This window comes from Pteropus alecto, unplaced genomic scaffold, assembly GCF_000325575.1.
Source record: "Pteropus alecto unplaced genomic scaffold, ASM32557v1 scaffold414, whole genome shotgun sequence".
Lineage (NCBI taxonomy): Eukaryota > Metazoa > Chordata > Mammalia > Chiroptera > Pteropodidae > Pteropus > Pteropus alecto.
In genome coordinates, this window is record NW_006435781.1 from 654507 (window position 1) to 671010 (window position 16504).

General features: G+C 32.7%; 1 protein-coding gene across 1 annotated transcript in view; it reads left to right on the plus strand.

Moving 5' to 3' along the window:
- DMD (dystrophin) overlaps window positions 1-16504 on the plus strand; it is a 1580480-nt gene that overhangs the window by 218749 nt on the left and 1345227 nt on the right. The gene's annotated exons all lie outside the window — the stretch shown is intronic.

Consider the following 16504-nt stretch of genomic DNA (forward strand, 5'->3'; position numbering starts at 1 on the left):
TAAAGGATAAAAAAAAACAGTTTAAGAAATACATTAGAGGAGCCATTTTAATAGCAACACAAATATCCTCTGCATGTGATAAGAATTACATGTGTGCATTAGAGGACTATCATCTGTTTCATACTGGGCCTAGAGGCATTTTTGTTAAAAGTAAAAGGAAGAGTTTTTGGAAACCATCCAAGGAGAAAAAACTGGCAGGAACCTGAGAATAATCTTTGAAGGCTTTTATTGGAGTGATGTTTGGTCATCCATAGCTATTCCCTAAGATTTGATAGTGTTGAATGCTAACCCCACATCTTCTTTCTCTGCTAAAGTCTCCCATGTCACCATAATACCTTAATCCGTTTCACTTGTGTTTGCTGAAGTACGATTCAGAACCTCAAAATGAATACCCAGTGGTCTTTAGTTAAGAGATGCAGACTGGGAAAACAAGGAAAGGAAGTCTTGATTTAGTACAATTAGGGAGATGTGTTCTTATCATCTTGAGTTAGAATTCTAAAAATAACTCCTCATAGAATATCTTTACATGTGTTGACTTAGTTCTGTGAACTCAATTATAACTCAGATTTTCTCTAACTTTGAATGACTTTTAGAAATCTTCCTTTTAAAAGGTTTGGAAAAAAAAAACAAAGTTAGGTCAGAACATATGCTTAGGAATTCTGAAAGATAGCACGTCTTATAAAGGATAGTCTTCTGAAAAGTGCAGTCTGTTGTAAACTTGATCCTCAGCAATGTCATCACTGGTCAGAAACTTGTCCTTAACTTTAGAGGCTTCTAGGACATCAATAGATAAGAGAGTCTAATTTGTAAGCAATGATATCAGCTAAATAATTTTATTGAGAAATAGCTTGTCTAAATAACTGACATAGGTAATTTATGTAGTCTTCAGTCCTGGAGAACATTACCATATTTCTTTTTAAGCATTCTGCATTCTATTTATTATTTTTTCAAGGAATACCTGTTATGTTCTTACTACATCTCAAGGATTGTGCTGGTTAACAGAGGTAAAACATTGAACAATAGAGAATTTGTCACTTTCTTCCTAGGTTGGGAATGAATAATTTATGAGCCTACTGCTTTCCTTGGAACCACAAAACAATGGTAGACATTTCTCAGGCTCCCTCTTTGAAATCGAATACTGATTCCTTGTCATTTGTGGTCACCATGGTAGACATGGAGGGCTTGCTGACTGCTCTCTTGGTACTTGCAATCTAGCAGATGAAATAGGCATTAATTAAATATTTACAAAAATGAGCAAATATTAAAGAATGGACACAAGTTATTTCTGTGAAGGAAAGGAATAAGCTTTTGTGACAACAAAGTAATCTGAATTAAAATGAAGTTTGAATGCATAAAATGATTCCCTAGGAAAGTGATGTTTAAGCAAGAATCTAAAAGATATGTTGAAGGAAACTGATAAAGCATGTGTAAAGGTGCACATGGACAGTTTCCAGGAAGGAGAAACAGTATATCAAGTGAGCATGTTACCCTTAATGAACTGAAAAAGAGTCAATTTAACTACAACATTGAGTTTAGAATAGCGATGCTAGAGGAGGCTTGGCAGGTAGACATGGACTTACTTAAGAATTAGAATAAGTGTGTGATACTCAACACTATAATTCATTCAGTCAAAAAACATGTATTGAGCATCAGCTCTCTGCCAAATTGACAGCTGAAACTACAGTGGTGAGGAGGGGTCGGGGCAGCAGTTATAGTACCTGTCCTCCCGGACTTGCATGAAACAGAGACAACTAAATGTAAAATTATAGCCATGATGAGTTCAGTGTGACAAAAATATAAATTGCTAGATGACCTGTCTTGTTCTAGAAGGTCAAGAAAGTAGAAATTAATTAGGTAACACTAAAGAGTAGGAAAATGTTCTGGACAGAGCAGTATTTATTTATTTATTTGACAGATATGTATTGAGTGCCTACTAGGTGCCAGCCAAAAGTCTCAGCTTTGAGGTTAGGTATGCACAAAACAAAAATTGTTCCTCAATGAAGCTTATGCTCTAAGCATGTGTCATAATAAACAAGCAAGTTTAATGTTATGTAAAAGGTGATAACTATAAGGAAAAAATAGACCTGGGAAGGGAGCTTTTTTATATGAAGTAGTCAGGGAAAGCTTTACTGAGAATGTGGCATTTGAGCAAAAACTAAAACAAAGTAAGGGAGGTGTTTTGGAGGTGCACAGGTCCTATGGGGCCATTTACATTTGAAAATGGAGAAAAGACTATAAATGGAGCATAAAGAAAGCCGACTGTTCTACAGAGATAGCTATTTCTAGTTAAAAAACAAAAAACAAAACAAACAACAACAACAACAACAACAAAACCAGAAACATGGTTAGGCCTATAGTGTATAGGAGATGCTCTATTAAAAACACCTTCCAGAAAAAGGCAGAGCTATTAAAGTCCCATTTTTAGATGTATTCCTCTATACAAGTTAATACTTGCGAGTCCAACTACATGTATTAAAGATATCTAAGGCCATAGACCCAAGAGGGTTTCTGGCATATAAAAGGCATTTGGATTATTTTGTTAAATGACTTTAATCTTACAGTTATTGTCTACCATTTTGGAAAATTAAAGGTATAGCAAAAGAATGGCTGTAGACAAGCATCCTCTTTTGAAGAATAACTTGGAAAATAAATTTTAGAGCAGATTATTAAACATAAGGCCGTGCATGCATATTCAGTTTCTTGCTCATCTGGCGAAGTCAATAAACTTGGAATTTTTTGAGGAATAATTTATGAACTTGAAAAAGTCCTCTAAGGGCTAAGATACATTCACTAAAATCAAGACATGAAAACCAACTTTATATTAGATGACATTAAACTATTTGTACAAATATTATGTGCTATTATTACAAAATTTTTGGTAGATTTATTAAGTTGGTCGGTCCAATGGCATGGAATGAATACAAAGTATTTGATTTCCCTAAAATATTTTGTAATGCCTCCCATGATATTTCTGTGGATAAGATGAGCCTTCATATCCCTCATTGGGATAGTGGAGAATATGCCTGTGTTTTAACATATTTTTTCCTGATATCTTATTTATATGCCAGAGAATTGGACTGAAAACAATTGCACTCCTTTATTCAACCTGTAGTCCAGACAATTTGGGGGAAAGAAGCCATTTGAGGGTACAACTGGAGCACTGTATAAATTTCACCGGAATAGGAGTGGTTTATGGATGATTTCCTCTCTCATATTACTTTAGAAGATTTATACCAATGTCCTTTGAAGTCAGAATGTCACATACAAATGTCATATACTCATTTTTTATGTTTTACATAAAAAGTATGTTTCTTATTGGAAATTTTGCTGCTTATAGAAAGGTATCACACTGCCTGACTTCAAATTATACTTTATAGCCACAATAATCAAAACAGCATGGTATTGGAAGAAAAACAGACATACAGAGCAGTGGAACAGAATTGAGAGTCCAGAAATAAATCCCCATATATATGGACAAATCATTTTCACCAAAGGAGCCAAAAGTATACAATGAAGAAAGGAAAGCCTCTTAAATGAATGGTGCTGGGAAAACTGGAAAGCCATCTGCAAAAGAATGAATCTAGACTGTTGTCTATCACCACACACCAAAATTAACTCAAAATGGATTAAGGACCTGAATAAAAGACCTGAAACAATAAGTTGCATAGAAGAAAACATAGGAACTAAACTCAAGAACCTTGGACTTAAAGAGGATTTTATGAATTTGGCCTCAAAAGCAAGGGAAGTAAAAGAAAAAATAAATGAATGGGACTACATCAAACTAAAATGTTTCTGCTCAGCAAAAGAAATCAACAAGATAAACAACCATCCGAATGGGAAAATATATTTCACTATTATGGAAATGTAATTCAAAACCACAATGAGGTACAACCTCACACCTGTTAGAATAGCTATCTTCAACAGGACAAGTAATAACAAGCATTGAAGAGGTTATGGGGGAAAAGAAACCCTCATACAATGCTGGTGGGAATGTAAACTGGTATAGCCACTATGGAAAACAGTATGGAAGTTCCAAAAAAAAAAAAAATTAAGAATAGAATTACCATATGACTCAGCAATCCCTCTTCTGGGTATTTACCTAAGAAATTTGAAAACGCTTATGTGTAAAGACATATGCAACACAATATTTATTGCAGCATTATTCACAGTGCCCAAGATATGGAAACAACCAAAATATCCTTTGATAGATGATTGGATAAAGGAGATGTGGTACATATATACAATGGAATATTAATCAGCCATAACAAAAGCCAAAATACTGCCATTTGCAACAACATAGATGGATCTTGAGATAATCATGCCAAGAAAAATAAGTCAGACAGAAAAATTTGAGAACTATATGATTTCATTCATATGTGGAATGTAAAACTGAAAGCAACATACCAACAAGACAAGCAAAAACTCAAACACAGGCAATAATTTAGTGGTTACCAGAGGGAAAGCGAGGAGGCAGGAGGTAGACAGGAGTAAAGGGAGTCAAATATATAGTGTCAGAAGGAGACTTGACTTTGGGTAGTGAACACACAATGTAATATACAGATGATATCTTATTAAATTGTATTCCTGAAACCTATTTTATTAACCAATTTCAGCACAATAAATTTAATTAAAAATAAATAAATAATTTTAAAAGAAATATCTTTAAATCAATTGAGTAAGCTTTTGATAAAAAAGAGATGACTTCCCATCCGTACATGTGAATGTAAATATATATGCGTATATAACTATATGCAAATGTGTACATACATATATTTAAACTTATTTACATTTTAATTTTCTCTCTATATATGGATGTATGTGTATGTTTATATATATATATGCCGTATATATATATATATACATATGTATGTGTGTGTGTGTGTATATATATATATACACACACATATATATGTATGTGTGTGTGTATATAGAGAGAGAGAGAGACAGGCAGGCAGGCAGGCACTACTTGAGCACAAGGTTAATATTAAAGCAAGATGAGACAGATTCTTAGTAAATTAATGCAATCCTGGACACGATGTAGTGTCTGCATTACAAGAACTGATATTTATGTTCTGTGCTGATTCAAATACACTTTACATTTTGTTATTTTAGCTGGATTTTCCAGGATGGTGGCATTCTCTAAAGAGTGTATATAGAACTGAGGATTATTTAATTTTAAGAAAAGTATTGTCTTCTTAAAAAAGGATGGCATTTTCTCTGTGTTACTTTAGAAGGTTGTGTTGTGAAAAATAGGCAGAAATTGATATACCTGGATGTCTTCTGCTCAACTCTCTTTCCTGAGCCCAATTTCTTTTATCCCATTTTCTATTTGCCAGAGCCACCTTGGAGTCCAAAAAGCACCTTAAACCCAACAAGGCGAAACTTAATTCATTGTGCCTTACTTCCCTCTAAACGTGCTTCCTTTATTGACTTCTCCATTTTTGTTATTGTACTGCCACTCACCATGACATCCATACCAGAAACGAAATCATTCCAGACCCATCCCTTTCCTTTCCCTATGAACCCTCTGAATGGACCCTCTCACAGCATTTCTTAAATTTCTCTCATATTCATTATTTTTCTTTGTTTCTGTCACAGTTTCTTAAGGTAAATCCCATATCATCAACCCCTGGAAGGCCTGCCTGAATTCTTACCTCTCTTTTACCCGATCTCCACATTACAGTGTGGGCTCTCAAAAGCCTGTTTAATACAGTTTCTCCTCTGCTTAAAATTCTTAGTCATTTTTTTCACCCTCTACAGAGTTTGATCACTTAAGCTTACAATGATTTTCATTATGTGACCCCTACCTGTTTCTCAATACTTATCTTCTTTTAGCCCCTTCATGTTCCTCAACCTACATTCTGTTTCTGCAAGCCACTTCTGATACTCTGTATGCCATTGTCTTTGTACATGTTATTCCTGTTACTCAGAATACTCATATGTTCATCATATCTTTTCCGAAAACCAATTCATATAGAAAATTTAGTTCAAATTTTTCTCCAAGAAGCTGGTTTTTCTACATATGACCACTCCCTTTTTCGTGTCATCTCTATACCACCATAATTATGCTTCTCTTGTTTAGAAGTAAAGTAGTCAAACAAAAAGTATTTGTTTAGAAAGACTATAATGTTCCTTTTTCTATCATGGCTTGAAAATGAGATATTAATTAAAAGTGTTTATAGTACATACCTTTGGGATAATTTGGGTAAAAAGTTTATGGAATGTTAAAGTTTATAGAATTAAGACAGAGTTTTTTCTTTTTCGAAGAAGAAGAATATGGATGAAAATATTTTTGATGTTTCTCTCTAGTTTCTAATTTTATCATTGGTGAATAAAAAGCATGTTTAAAAATAAAAAATAATTTTAAATGTGATGGAAATAATTTCACTAAGCCAAGTGTCAACGATTGTTGCTCATGAAGCAATAATTACAATTATTAGCACTTTGTGTGCTCATTATTTTTCCAAAAAAATTTAAATGTTTTGCATGTAATGTTATCCCTATATCACAAATGAAAAAGCCAATGCATAATGAAGTTAAAGCCAAGTTCATGTAGCTTGCAAGTGGCAGAGCTGGGACTGGTACCCAGATCTGTGTGATACCTCAGTCAGGGCTTTCTCCTAATCTCTCAGTTTCATAGGAGAAAATTACTATATGACCTTGAGAAAGTTATTATCAGGGAAAATATGCAAGTATGTTGGAATGATAATATTCTTTATGAATATAAATGTTAATTCTAATATGGTTTAAAAAGAATACTGGCCTTTTTGGTCTCTGAATAAATCTAAATTTATACTGTGGCACAATGTTATTTTTTATTGTTTTTTTACTGGAGTACTCAGAAAAGGACACAAATCATAAGTATAGCTTGAAGACTTTACAAAGGTAATATATCTGTAATTCCACACCAAGATCCACAGATAGTATGTTATCAGCAATCAAGAAGCCACTAGCAAGTCCTATTATAGTCACAAACTTTTCCTATTTCCTTAAAGGTAACCTCTATCCTGATTTATAATACCTCAGAAGCTTTATTTTTAACTTAATGTAAATGGAATTGCATAGTATATATAGTTTCATAACTGATATTTTTTCATTAGATACTATGTTTGTGAGATTCATCCATGTTGCCTATAGCATTAGTTCATTAATTTTCACGACTGGATAGTATTCCTTTTTTTGTGAATATATCACAATTTAATGATACATTCTATTGGTCAGAAAATTTGGGTTGTTTCCAGTTTGGAGCCATATGAATAATGCTGCTGTGAAAATAACTGTACATATCTTTTGGTGAATATAAGTATGACTTTGTATTGGATACACACATACCTAGGATTGGAGTTCCTAGATTGTTGGGTCTATGTATATTTAACTTTATAGGTATTACTAAAGATTTTTTCAAAGTTAATTTATAAATTTATACTCTCATCAGTAGTGAATAAAGGTACAAATTACTTCATATCTTCTTTAATACTTGGTATTTTAGATTTTTAAATTGAGCCTTTATGGCGGCTTTATAATGGCATCTCTTATTTTCACTTGTATGTATTGATGACTGATGAGGTTAAGCACTATTACAGTTCTTTACTAGCTATTTGAAAGACTGATTTTTGCCATGCCTGTTTTTTGATTGGATTGTCTAAATTTCTGTTAGTGAAATTTAGGTGCCTTGCCTCTTTATTCCGTAACAATATCTTTTTTTAATTAAACAGAAGTTTTAAATTCAATATACTCCACTTCAATATTTTCTGTTGTAGTTACTGTATTTTTGACCTGAATTTAAAAATGAAATTTCCTGCTCTAAGATCCAGAAGATATTCTCCTGGATTGTCATATCAGGACTTTTTTTCCCATTTTTTTTTTCATTTAGGTCCAATGGAAATAGCATGATTTATTGCAAAGACCATTCTTTCCCCACTGTTCTGAGGTGTCACCCTTTAATTAAATGCCTATACTTGCATGGGTCACTTTCTGGACTCATAAATTTTGTTTGTACATATGCCTATACTTATGCCAATGCCACGTTGTTTTAATTACTATAGCTTTATAATAAATTTTGATATCTGGTAGCATTGTAAAAGAAAAATTGAGCCAGATGGTAAAACAGGCGAGGAAAAATTTATTCAAGACTATTGCAATTAGGGGTCAAGACTTTTTCAATAGGGAAGAGACTGAACTCAGTTCCACTGAACCAAAGGTGGAGAGTTTTAAGTACGGGGATGAGCTAGTGTAAAAACTTGGGAGGACATTATGGGATTGGATAGTTAATGTGATTATACCCTCTGTGTTTGTTAATTGTCCGTTATCATAACTAGGCTCCTACCCTCCCATGGAGTCTGGAAGACAGGGGCACTATCTTTCTTGATAATTACATTTCAAAGGGATGGCTCCCAGGTTCTTGAGAACTACACTCTTAGGTTTTAGAATATTTATATCTCAAAGGAGCAGAGAAAAAATTTACAGTTTCAAGTTTTATAAAGGAAGTATTCTAAGAAAAGAGAGGTTGGGCCTATAGTCTAAAGTTTAGTCAAGCCGAGGGGAACACTAAATCCATCTTGGCCAGTATAAGCCCTTCATATTTGTTTTCTTCTTCTTAAAGATTATCTTGGCTATTTTTGTTCATTTGCATTTCCATATAAATTTTAGAATCAGCTTGTTATACCTCTCCAAAAGATGCTATGGTTTTAATTGGATTTCATTGAATATATAGATCAATTTGTGATGAATTGATATCTTTATAATACAAAATATTTCAATTAATGAATACAGAATAGTCTTCTACTTATTTAGGTCTTTATTTTCTCTCAATAACGTTTTGTGGTTTTCAAGATTATGGATCTTAGACTTTTTTTGAGATTTATCCCCAGGATTTTGATATTTTTGCTGTTATTGTAAATGGTATATTTTTAAAATTTTATCTTCTATTTGTCTGTTGCTGATGTGGAGAAATACAATTTAATTTTTGTTTCTTGGCTTTATATCCAGAGACCATGCTAAAGTCACTTATGAATTTGAACATTTTATCTGTAGCATCACTCAGGTGTACATATATAGGTTGTTTGTGAGTCAAGACAGATTTGCTTCTCCTTTTCCAATTATTATTTATTTTATTAATTTTTCTTGCCTTATTGTGCTGTATACTCTAGTATAATGAGATTATCAATGAAATCTGTTTCTCATTTTAGGTCTTGGAGGTGAAACTTTTAGTAACCACCATAAGATATAATATTTCCTGCAGGTTTATTGTAGATGCTTTTTATTTCTAGGGTTCTAAGAGGTTTTATTATTACTGGGTGCTGAATTTTATCAACCCTTTTTTGTCAGGATCGCTTGAGATGATCATATTAGTTTTCTCCTTTATTCTGATAATAAGTGAAATCACAATGCTTCATTTTCTAATATTAAAATAGCCTTGTATTCTTGAGGTAAACCAAACATGGATGATATTTGTGATCCTTTTTATTTGTTGCTGGATTTCTTTGCTAATATTTACTAACATTTGATTTAGAATTTTCATGTTGTGACCATGAAAGAGATTGTTTTCCTTTCTTATAATACGCTAATACGCTTGCTAGCTTTAAGTACTTGACTATGCAGACTTGGGACCTTGCCATTTGTGCCAGAAGTTTTCTTTATGAGAAAGTTTTAAACAAAAGAGTCAGTACATTTAATAAACATAAGAGTTCTATTTTTGTTTTTCATCTTTGATTTTATCTCCATTTTCCAGATTTTTCATTTTTTAAAATCATTTTGAGTAGTTTGTGTCTTTCTAGGAATTTTTCTATTACATCTAAAATTACAAATATATTCATATGGTTCTATTCGGTCCACAAGGTATTTAATAATAATTTTGTTAGTTATCGATGTTTGAAATTTAGGAAATGTGATGTAAAACTATGAATTTTTAGCTCCTTTGGAAAAATAAGTGATGATCCTTGGCATGTTTTCCTGTATATTAACCTCAGTCGGAATTAAATATCTCTGTCCTTTTAGCATCAGCAATCCATTTAGTTACAGTTCCCATCACTCCCCATCTTTTTACACCTAGGTTATTTTGTGCATTTTGTTATAAATAAACATTAGACTGGGTGATTTCTTATAGATGGGATATTCCAATGCCAACAATTAGAATGAAGCATAAAGGGATATCTGTTTTCCACACACTTGATTAGAAATTAGACATATATTGGAGCATTCTCCTGGTTTAAAAACGTAAACCAGATTTTCAACTCCTATACAAAATGTAAGTCTTAAGAGACCATAGATAACATATGAAAACCTATTAATTTTAGTGTCACGCTGAAATGTTTCACTGTATTCTGCATTAAAATTCTCTATTGCTCTAGGTTTATCACATCTGGAAACAAAAGCTGATTTTCCATCAACAAATTTCTAAATCTTTACCCATCATGAGCATCTTGTAACTCATCACAGATTTCAGAGCATTTTCATATTTATTGACCACTGTCTGACCCTAGCAGTGATCTAGCATGGAGGGTACCAGAGCAGGTCCCATTATCTCTATTTCCCTAGTGGGAAAACTAAACCATAGCAAGATTTAAGTGTTTCCTGACAGATGTTACCAAGTTGGGCAACAGTAGATCTGGACAAGAATTCAGGCAATCTGAACTTTAAGCCTAATGATGTGTAGCAGGGGAACAGATTTATAGATCCCACTATATTGTGATGCCCATTTTAAGTATTAAAGACCTAGAATTTGCAGTAAAGAGGAGAGGATATCACATGTGACTCTCACCTCCTATGAGTCTTCAAATTCACCATAAATAGCTCTGTTGTTACCATGAACACTGGCAGGCATCTATCTAATGAAGAAGAGAGAAAAAAAAAGTGTTCTGAGACAATACTTGGGAGAAAAACCCCATATTAATAACTGCAGTGATGGTATTCAGCTTTGAGACGTTTATACACTATGTGAAATTTTTGTGTTATTCAACAAGACATTAAGCACAAAGGTGAGAAGTCCCCCTCAAGAAGTTCAGAGGTGTGAGGCATAAAACAAGGAGAAACAGTAAAATCTCAAGCTATCGAAGAATACCTAGGAATATAATGATCACTGGGAAGAAAGCTGTCATGCTAGAATGCTCCTTAGGACGACTGCTCTTTATTTTCTGGTATCCTAATTGAATCGACAGACAGGTGGGAGCTGGAGAGTACAGAGTTTACTAAGCTGCCACGGAACATTAAATAATAGCCCGCAAATAATAACAGCAACAACAACAACATGGCCTTTCCATATTTATTCATTAGCACTTTATGAACTCATAAAATAAATAATAATGGGACTGACTCTAATGACACAGAAGAACATGCTACTTCAAGTTAAAAATCTCACTACATTTTTAGCATAGTCACCAAGGAAGAATTTCATTAGCAAATTAGACAGTAATATTCACTTTTTGAAAAATAAGTCCTTGCAAAGAGCACAGATTCTTGATCTGGAAGTGTATTTTCTGATTTGTGTTTAATATTTTAAACAAATAGAGAGTTATAATGTCAAAAATGTTTTTAGATCAAATAATAACATTAGGCTTCAAATCCTTGTCAAGTGGGTTAGATAAAATATTTAGTTAAATGTAGTCAAACTTTTGCTACAATTAAATATAAAAAGACTCAAAAAGGACCCTGTATCTGTACATCTCACTGTAGGTTTTGTAGCACAAATTACAAAGCTTATTTTTTTAAATCTCATATGCTCTACTGAGTGAATGGCATCATGAAAGACCATGGGCCCGAGATGGATCTGAGAGTAAATTCTAGATACTCAATCCTGTGAACTCCGTGTTTTTTGACAAGTTGTTTATTCAACCTATCTGAGTGTCAGTTTCCTCATCTGTAGACTGCACCTTTAAAAGTCGCAGTCATGAGTTCCTTGAGTTCAGTCAGGAGTTTTTGCAGGATCACTTAAAAAGTGATAAGAACTTTTTTTCCAGAGAAACCTCCAGTAATTATTTCCTAATACATTAGAATGTTTCCCCCCCACACCCTGGACCATGTGGTAGGCAGTGAAGATACAATGCAAGCCGTTTTATAGTATGCTGCTTCAGTTAACAAATTCTAAAAACATGCAAAATTGTGAAGAGTATCATAGACTTGGTTAAACAACAGTCACAAGTACTCTGCCTTGTTTCTAGCCTCATGAAGGGTATTATTTTATTTCTTTCAATGAGTTATTTAATGCCATTTCCATTTCACCATTGATAAGATGAAGTTGCTTGTCCTTTTTAACCGTATGTAAAGTAAGAAAGAAAAATCAAGAAATAAGTTAATTTTCAGAAGCCTCATTTTCCATAAAAATTCCTTTAACTGAGAGGCATATTTCAAGGTCTTAAACTGCAATAAAAATGAGATGGTTTGCTTGATGCCTCCCTCACTTATAAATCCCACTTGCTGCTGCTGCATTGTGTGATCCATGGCACATAATTTTGTCTTCCTTAGTGGACATACTCCTGGGAACACTTTCTTTCTTAATGCTATTTTTGATGGGCACAGTTTAGCTATCACATTCTATCACTAGTTTCAATAAATTCAAGGGTCAAGGCACTTAAGTTTTACCTCCCAGGCTTGTCAGATTTTCCTCAATCACCTTTATCCAAATGTTCTTTTGATAGCCATTTTTTGCTTTTGCTTTGAAAAATCAACTCAACCAAAAAAGGAACTCAGATAAGAAATGTCTTTGACATGTATAACAATATGCAATGTGAATTAAATGGGAGAGAGATTCTTCCCATTGAGAATCTGAACATAGATGATAATGGAGTTGTGATTTAGCCTGTGAAAATGCGTTACAGTAAGAGAACTGACCTTTAGCTTCTTTTATTGCTGAGACAAGATGAGAACATAAATAAAAATTAATTTCTTTTTATTACTTCATGAATTGTTATAATTCATTTTGTATTTGTGTGTTATTTACCTAGATTAAGAAATATGCATTATTTTTAAATGCTCAAGGGGTTTATACACTTACATGGAAGCTCATATAAACACTGTTTTTTGTTCTCTAGGGAACAGGATTCTAGTCTTAATATAGTGATTTTTTAAAAAGTTATTTAGCTTTCTGTCAATCAAATTCAATCCAATCCCTTATACTTGTGTAACAATTTGGTTACATACCTTCAGGCAATGATATGAACCAGCATCTCCGAGTTATTGTGGAGCTCACTGATATTCTTCTAATTGCTTAGCTCCATCCCTTGTAATTCAAATCAGGGCCAGTATTTCCAAGCAATAAACAAATAAATCCATAAATTCAAGCAATATGTTCATTTATTTATATTTGTACATATGACAATGCAAAAATCTACCTGTGGGCACACATACAACTTACGAGCAAGAAATTTCTGATTTACTTATCTAATTTTACAGAGATTAGTGAAAACCACCGTGCCTACATTGTAACAGAAGTGGCTTAGATTCAGTTCATTTGGAGTTTTCTGAGAGTAAGATAGGTTTAAACAGTGGAATATGTTACTAAGAGATATGTATACTTTCTTGTGTTGGAAATCTTTAAAGAAGAATATATTTGAAGTTTAAACATCTATTTGTAAAGATTTAATAAGTACCTTTCTAGAGTAAATAGAGTAAAATAGATGACCCTTGGTAGTTCTTAGAAGATTTGATATTAGTACTATGATCATGCAAAATGTAAATAGCCACCAATACTTATATAACTCGGTTCGAATTAAAACTCCTTGCCAATACATAATCTTGTTCAATATTTGTAACAGTTCTTTAAGGGGTTGATATGATTATTTTCTTTGAGAAAGATTAAATAATTTAGCTATACATTTTCTGAAAAAGTCACTTGATTTTATTAAGGGTGTGTGGATAATAATACCAATCCCTCAAAGAATTGCCAGAATTATTTTAAGGAAATTATATATTTAAAATGTTTTTGTAATTTGAAAGGACATATGCAGTGTAAAGTATATCACATTAATATATTTTGAGATTTATATAAATTTAATAATCTGAAGCAATTTAGTATTTGGAGGTCTTTGTTAGGATTTGTTTTATAGGATGTTCTCCACAAATAAATTATAAACATCCATCTATAAGATCCAAACCTAAAATGCTACTTCAGTGGACAATACATTTGTGTGTCTTGTAGTACTAGAGAACTGATGCTGTATCTATTTGGAAGTCTCAGTTCATTTTATTTTTTCATTTATGAAGATGATGCTATAGTTTTTTATCCCTTTGACTCCCTTTGACACCCATCTCCAGTGGAGTTGAAGGGCTGCAATAAGCATCCCACGATTTGCTCTTTTATATCACATCATCAAATCAGACAGATGGTGCTGTAGTTTATGTCTAATGGGTATGATTTTCTCTGCTGGAAGCTAAATTTATCACAACTAATCCATTAACAGATATATTACATGCCATTTTACCTGATGCATACTGACACTGTCACTAGCAAGTTTACTAGAAGAACTTCTAATATATTTTAGAAAAAAAAGAAAAAAAACTCCAAATACTACTTTGTAATAATTAAGTGGCTAATATTGTTGAATTCATTGATTTATGTTAGCACATTTCCTTTGACTATCTAGCATTGCTATTTCAGTGCTATGGCTTCTGTCATAAACTAACATAATTCAAAAGAAATAGAGAGTAAAATTATAAAAAAATGAAAACCAGTTAATATTACGTTGAAAGCAGTAACATTTTTTATTGACATTTCTGAAGAAAAACTGAAAACTCACTGTGAGTCGCATAGAAGTACATGATCATTTTAATACTGTAGTAAAATGTTCATTGCCTACTTCTTACTCATGCACAGCATGACCTTTTTGAAAAAAAAATGATAGATTAAACAAATTTTTGGAAAATGAGCTGGGTCTCCAAGTCACCTAGGAGCAGGTGGATTTTGTCATGCTGCTAATTACTTTTGTATTATCTAAATTGTATTTTATTTCCTGAGTGGATCAATTCAAACAGATAGCATCGAGTAAAGTAGAAATTATGATGAGGCTTGTCTTAGATGCTGAATATAAATGTAAAAAATATGAGTTACGAACATTTTTTTTTCTAGCTCTAATTCTGTACAGAATAAAGCAACATGTCCATATTTTGAGGTACTTCTAATTGTTTTTTGAATTGTATAAAATCATTTTATTTAGTTATTTTTTTGAGGCAAAATTAATATATAACATGTTAGTTTCAGGTCTACAACATAATAATTAAATCTTTGTATACACTACAAAATAATCATATTCCATCTAGTTACCATCTACCTAGTTTTAAAGATCCAATAGCTATGGGAAAATAATTCTCTAATTTATGAGAAAGTTAAAAATGTTGAAATTTTAGGCTCTGAAGTGCATCATAATGCAGTTGAAATAAATGATACTTTTTTGTGTGTGTTAAAACACTCTATTTGCATAGAAATTATCTTAGCGTACACTTTTTCATCTAAAAACCATTGGTACTTGGTTTATGATACATATTGAAATAGTGTGTGTACCTAGACCTTAGTGACATGCTAAAGATCTGGCAGTTCTTGCTCAGAGAATATTACAATTTTATTTTTCTTTTATATTTTATTTATTATGGTGACATTCATTAACAAAATCCAATAAGTTTCAAGTGTACAGTTCAACAATGATTTATATGTGTTGCATTGTATGTTTGCCAACTATAGTTAGATGTCTTTCCATCACCACACCTTTACCCCATCTACCTCCCCCCTCCCCCCTCTCCCTTACCCTCTGATAACCACTAGTCTACTGTCCATGTCCATGAGTCTCTGTCATGTTTGTTGCTTTTATATTTATATCTCGCATATAGGTGATATCATGTGGTTTTCAACTTTTTCTGTTTAGCTTATTTCGCTTAGCATGATTATCTCGAGGTCCATCCATGTTGTCGCAAATGGCAGTATTTCATCTCTTCTTATGGTTGAGTAATATTCTATTGTATGTATGTATCACAACTTCTTTATCCAGTCATCTGTTGTAGGACACTTTGGTTGCTTCCATGTCTTGCCCACCATGAATAATGCTGCTATGAACATCGGTGCGCATATACAATTTTCTTACTAGAATAGTTTAGAGATATAGTCACTTTAAATACTTTGTAATGATAATCCAGATAATTATTAAATTCCACATGTGGATATAATTTGTCACTAACAATTCACCAATAATTTTCTTCTACAATCAGGATATGAACAATTCTAATTATACAGGATCATTTCGAATAGGGGTATTTGGGGGCATTCTATTTAGTAGTCAGACTTTTATTCTGTGAGGGGGATGTATTTTCCAACCTAACAAAGATACATATTTTACATATTATCAATGCAAAATCCTATCTAATTCTATATTTATGTCTTTTCTACGTTAGATTTCCTGTGCAGACATTTTAATTAGTGGTACAATAACTGCTTCAGACTTCTTATAAATATCTTTGTTTTTCAATGTAAGGTGAAAAGAAAGCATGACTGAAGTAATCTAGAGACAAACAAAAAGAGAAGTGC